The following is a 7193-nucleotide window of genomic DNA, read 5'->3' on the forward strand; positions in this document are numbered from 1 at the left end:
CCTGTCCATCGGTCCCTCCCCTCCTCTCACCCCATTAATCTCTTCATTCAGGCAGGACTAAACGTTAGTTAAGGTTATAACAAATTAGTTATTCGAACTCTTATAACTATTCTGCTAACTCAGTTCGATACATAAAAATATAAATTGAAAACTAATTTCACCGTACTATATCATCTACGTAAATTTGTATTTCAAACAGAAAACATTGATTATATTTAATACGCATTTTGGTAAAAGTCTAAGTTGTTTTTCAAATTAAAGACAACGAAACATTAGCTCAAGTTGTATTGAGTTTCCACCTGAACATGTAAAAATATTTCTTCAAAATTGAAAATTACTTTGATTATACCATTTATTTTATTTTGGAGTAATCTGATTATGTCAATTATATATATATATATATATATATATATATATATATATAAATAAATAAATATATATATATATATATATATATATATATATATATATACATTTTAGTTAAAAACATCTGGATCATATTCAAGGATTATATCAAATGTTAGATCGCAATAATTATCCATTTTTTAGAATACAACAATTCACTCATTTAATTTTTTTAAATTTATACATTTATTATACATTTTAAATTTATACATTACTAGAAGAAAAAAATAACAAATATGCTATGACAGGCACGTGGGTCCTAATACTTAAAAAAATTTAATTGTGTGAGAAATGTGTGAAATTAAACATGGAACAATGGATAAATTATAAGTAATATTGGAAATCACCCGTAATCTTAACATGGTCAGCGTAAAACAATCCAAATACAAGACCCCGACAAGAAACTATCATTTAGATCTGTGATGGACCGATCATGCCGCGCCTCACTTTGCTATCTTGATGTAATAACAAGTGCATCGAGAATATAACAATATAACAAACAGCATGAATGGCAGCGGATAATCGTCCCCGCGTTCACAACCTAACCACATACAACCACAGTTTACACCGATTGGGGGTACAACTATAATATTACTACTTATTTGATTATTTCCCTCGTAGTATACTTACCCGTGGTAATTCTGCATCAGATTTGAACAGTAGGTTTACAATCAAGTATGGAATTAAAATACTAGTATTTCATTTAGTAAAGAACAAACGAATCATGTACTATCGTGGCCAGCGTGGTCCATACTAACAGTCCAAAGTAAAAATATCGTTGAACAGCGTTAATCGCGCCAATAAATATATTGATTAGATATATATGTTGATATAGATATCAATATATTGATATATTTCATACAAGTTTCTTGTGTTCATTTGGTTGAAATTTGATCAGTTAGTAGTGCCGTACCTACTTCATTATTGAATTCAAATGACATTGAATATGGCCAATCCTAAGGTTATAAAGCAAAAAGGCAGTGGCTACAATAACCAGTTACTATCATGTTATTAACTTAATACAAATTACTGGAAAAGGGATAAAATTGTGCTATCAAACGTAACACAACATATATTATGTTTATAAATAAAAATGAATCTCTAAATGTGTTGCTAAGCGCTAATCTCAAGAAAATTTGGACCAATTCTTCTCAATATTTTTATAAAATATGCATTGAAGTACGAGGAAGGTTTTTATGGAGATAAAAATAGGAAAAGTTTCCCTGAATATCATTTTAATATAGGAAAACATTTTAATATTTACTTAAAGTAATTTAAAGTAAACTAGCACTAAACAGCTTTTAGCAGAAGTTCACCAAAGAGAGAACAAATTTGTTTTATATTAAAGTTTTAGAAAATATAAAAATGCAGAGCTTGATCAGTAGTGTAATGCAGATTGCAAAGACGAAGTTAATATCCGATCCTCACTACAGTAAGGTTGTACTTGCATTCTACCATGGAAAGTCTGATAGGACCACCAGGTAAGGCTTGGCTGTAAATTAAAATATATTTCAAGCTAGGGCTATTGTGAGAGGATTTAATTAGTAGGTTCGATCGCCAATTCAACACACTCAAATGAAGAAACACATATTTTATTTATAACAAAATCCAATTATTTTGTTTCCATTTTAAATAACAACAGAGATCAGAAATGCATATGTGTAGCACATAGTAATACTCGGCATGAAAAATATGATTTGATTTATGAAAAATTTTATTCTGTTATATTTAATTGATTTTAATAACAAATGTTTATAGTTAAACATCACACCCAAAGTTGTTTGGTTTTTAATTTATTTTCATGTACGAACTATGCGTGGACAATATTTCTTTCTAAATATCTAGACATAAAAAAATAAATAAAATGAATGAGTTAATTTTTAAAGTTAAGAAAACTTTTATAAATTATACGAAATTAATAGATATGTATTTCATTATCAAACTATTAATTTGATCTCTTACACATGATAATTTAATCACTTTTGGTAAAGGAACCTGTGAAAATTAAATGAAACCTATTAAAATGATGAATAAAACCCTGATGGTATCTTATGTTGCGTTCCTAAAACTAAATAAAACATTTCTTTATTTACGTTTTATTTTGACATCAAACTAACACATGACACTATTTCGCCTAAATTAATTTTATCACGCACACAAACACTTCCTTTGAAGTGAATCTTCAGAAGACTACCGATCATCCCCTCGTTACCAGCAATTACCAATCATGCCTGCCAGCTCGACTGACCACGCCCCTGCCAAATCTTTCGATCATAATTAGTGAGTACTAATATTGTTTGATTTGAGCATGTTTGATATGCAGTTGTTGAAAACGATGTATTAGCATTTCCTGTTTGTGTAGAAGCGGTGTCTGAGCGGACGTGGGTATCCACTTACATCCGGAGGATGTTTGTTTCGATTTGTAATACGAACGTCCTTTTCTTTCCTTTTTGTAATACGACGATCTATTGTTTAGTCTTATATATTTTTCTTTACTAAAAATTACACATCCCTTACGTACCCCTGGCTTAGTGACAATTCTACCCACGAATCGTGCTTCTCTTATAATTTTGGTTGTCCATTGGGTAATCACGTTCGTGTAGTGTAAGTTTCAGGAATTTGATTTTGATGTTTGTTGATATAAATGAAATGAAGGGCTATAAAAAGAAGAAGTGTTAAGATAGTAGTCCAAGGTAATAAAATGTACAACATGAGATGCGTGTTGTTTACAATGCTGTTGTCGTCGTGTTTGAGGTGGAAGTGGTTTTAAAGATTATGAACGAAGTAGGTGGGTTACGATAAGGTCCTGTTTTGATCAAAGACTTCATGAGAGGTATTGGTAGTCTTCTCTTGTTTCTGTTTCGAAAGGTAATATTGTTATTTATTAAAATATTGACCATGATATGGGGAAGACATATTAATTGACTTGGGTTACGAAGTGCATCGGTTTTTCATTAAAGCAAGAGAATTTGCAGGTAACTCGGAGAGTAAGTAATTTTGTTGTGTTGAGAATGCTGTGTAGGCATCTTAGAGACTGATCACTGTTGACTGTTGCCCTGATAATCAAGCAAAGTGGGAGTGTGTGTTGGTTTCAACCCTTGTCATCAGGATGGATGCTTGTGGTGAAGTCCTGTGTGTGGAAGAAGATGGAATTTTCGTGTGTAATAATACATAGTTTGCCTTACCAATGGAGAGGGATATGTATGTTCTGAAGTACCTTGTAGGTGAGATTGGATTTTTTAAGGGAACTTTAATTTTTATAATTATGTATTGTTGCGTGGTAGTGCAGGTAGTGATTTTTAGGTTGAAGGATAAGGAACATTTGGTAATTGGCATAGCTAGGGTTAGGTGTTTTGGTTGTGCGAAGATGGTTAAGTTTTTCCATCACTGGTGAGGCTGCTTTAGAGTATTCCTGACAAGCCAACTTGTGAGAACTTTCTTCATGTTGTCGTGGTAACAGATATAATACTATACTGACCGACTGACACATTTAATCACCTGATGCTTTGAAAATACTATCAAACGCTGTTTTCATAACCCACCTTAATAGATAAAGCTGTGAATGTTTGCACGTAATGTACTCTAACTGGGAACTGGCTTAAGGTAAAACAAAGGGATGGCATATTCTTTCCCTTGTAACGTAAATAAAACACATACCTCGAAAGTAGATAGTTTTTACAGAATTAGCGGTTTATGCTTATGCATCCATGTGTTTTCTTGAGCGGGGTAAGAAATCTAAACTAATTATATCACTAGAATATCGTACACCGGAAGTAGATGTTTTTAATATAAGGTTGTTTTCCAACCAACCAGGAAAGCCAGAGGTTGGTTGGTTGGTGAAGGTTGGTTTTTGAAAACCAGATATTTATTTTCTTAAACGGCGCAACTACATATATTCAACCATGAAATCATAAATTAATTAGACCGCGAGCGAATATAAACTCCGGAACTGATAATTTTTGGCGTCAGTACATTTTTAATTGTACGTAACAATATACGAGTATATTTTCTTCGTCGGGGCAATAAAGCAAACACTAACTATGGCACTTGAAATATTTTAGATATGATGAATTTTAAACATTCAATGGTTCTGCGCATAAAACCTTCCCCTGATTTAATAGAACATTGAAAAACAGGAATTAGTATAATCGGTCTAGCCGTTTTAAACACTAGTGATTAATTTGATCTATACGGTATTAATAAACATTGGTTTAATCTGTTATTTCAATAATATTATGATTCATTAATCACATCTTTCTATGAGTGTAATGCCTTAAGACTAGGGTAGCAACATTGGAGATAACGAGGTTCACAGGAATAAATTTCCTACGAAACACTGGCATGATTGTGCAGCACTAGTGTGTGTTAGGAGAAGAAGTGTGAAACCACATCTGACCTATCAAGAAGAGTTCAAACCTCGTATCCGTATTATCGGGTGAAATCAATAATTCATAATCACGTAGTTTTGTGTGGCAATACGTAGGTGGTAAGGGTAAATATGACTTTATGTTTGACTCTTGAGTTTAAATTGAGTATTTTCACCTCACGATCTCAATTTCAGATTAATCTCAAGTTTAATACGAGTTATCACGAGTGTAGGGGAAGAGATCACAGTAGAGTGCGATATACGTAGAGCACATATTTACTAACTATATTTAAATTTGTAATATTATTATTAAGTAATTTTGCTTAGAACTGTGTGTGCGGGTGCGTAAGTGCTTACAAAAAGTAAAATTATATTTTAGCCATAGTAATTTATATACTTTTTCTTAAAAAATATATTTTAAATTATTACAAAATTGTATACAAATATAGTTGTTACAATTATTTCAGAGCAGTTTGAAATAAAACTAAAATTATTCGAGTACAAAATGGAACACTGTATAAAATCTTATTCGCCCGTATTTGTGTGTAAACGTTTATTTACCTTTTAGAATTTATATTACTGTGTGTTTCTTCATTTGTTTCTTTATTCCCGTACACTGTTCAATTTGGTTATGGAATAAAAGTTGTTTATACAACGAAATATTGTACGAATGTTGTTTTCTTCCAAACTGCTATGAATGACTAACTAACTAACTAGTTATGATTCTACTAGTAAGCAAAAAGAGAGGAAGCCGACAAGAAATGTAATTGCATGATTCAATAACAGAAATGGGGATCATTACATATAAAATAGATATCCATTCTCAGAACGACTTCTCCGATAATAAGGGTTAGAAAATGCCGACGATAACAATAAAAGCAGGTCAAGACAGTTTGCAGTAATACGCTCCTATAGGCTGCGAGGATCATTGGCTTAGGTGGTAAATTGCTGCTGAACATGCAGCGGCCAAGTGTACACTGTTAGTAGTTTGTTGGTTATGTCTGTGTTTGTTGATATCCTGTTTTTGTTTAAAAGTACAATGATTTTTAATTAGAAATGTAGAAAAAGTTATGTAACTAAGACTTTCAATTGCGTACATATTTTACGGATTTAGCGGTAGAAAGGTAGATTGTAAACGTATGATCTCCTATGGGTCAATAGTCTTTGGGAAAAAGCGACTGATACTCGTTCAACTACACGTCGGAAGTATAGTTCGAGATACGTCATTTGTTCAAATATTCCTTTTAACAAAATAAAATGTTCTATTATCAATGCAATAAGTTGCGACAGATTTAATAAGCATTGTTTTACGACTACTGAGCTATATAAAGAATGGGAGCATTTAAAAAATCCCTGTTAGATGTAAACGAATATTACTTGAAACATTTTCTATTGAAACTTATAAGCTTAATAATCAATGTTTCTCATACACTAACCAATTCATATAAGCAATCTGCTTAAGCTCTAATACAGATTAATAAGAAAACAATTTATTCATTCTTTTACAAAAGAATTGTCATTTTAATACAACTGTATTAGAGTATACAGTTATAAAGCACTTCTATCCATGCATTATTTAGATATGGTTCCTCGTGTAATAACATCTGCTATGGAGTAGTGGCTAAATAAATATAAATCTATTACATCCCAGGTGTGCTTTATTACACAACATTATATGCGCATTATTCTGAGGTGGTGCACCATTTAATATCAACAGTGGTGTAATAACAAAATAAATGTAAACCTATTTCATTGCAGATCTGCTTTGATGTACAGTGCTTTTATGAAAACAGTGCTAGTCAGTTGTTATATTAAATAGTGTTGGTTTATTCGGTTTAATATAAAAACCTTTCTAAATCTTATTATAATAAATCTACTGAGCTGTGTTTTAGTTAAATATGTTTACAGAAATTATTAAAATAAACAAATATTCATGTGTGTTTACAAATCTAACGGTATTTTTGGAATTACTCTCAATGTTATGGTCAATGTCAATGGTTTTGTGACAATACTGAACTTTGATTTATTTTGCAACACGCGCATCTAAATAATAACTAAACTTATTAGCATTTGTAACTTTTCCTTTATTCAAATGTTATATTTTCTTTAAGTCAAATAAAATATGATCTGTTAGGTACCGTAAAAAATAATCATCTTTAATCGTTGAAAGGCAACCGAGCAAAAAGCCAAACACTCATAGTATGGCTGATACGGTCTGCCACAATCGAAAAAAAATTACTCAGGAAGATAAAAAAAGCATTAAGAAAATGTCTTAAGTAACATACACAGTTATTGAAATCTAGTCTTGATAAGTTATTGTTTGGACCTTAAATGCCACATATTAAAAAAAAAAATTAATTCGAGGTCTCATTTAAGCTCAGTGTTAAGGGATTAATCACTCGCTTTTATCGTGTATTTAATA

The sequence above is a fragment of the Homalodisca vitripennis genome, chromosome 2 (assembly GCF_021130785.1).
Source record: "Homalodisca vitripennis isolate AUS2020 chromosome 2, UT_GWSS_2.1, whole genome shotgun sequence".
Classification (NCBI taxonomy): domain Eukaryota; kingdom Metazoa; phylum Arthropoda; class Insecta; order Hemiptera; family Cicadellidae; genus Homalodisca; species Homalodisca vitripennis.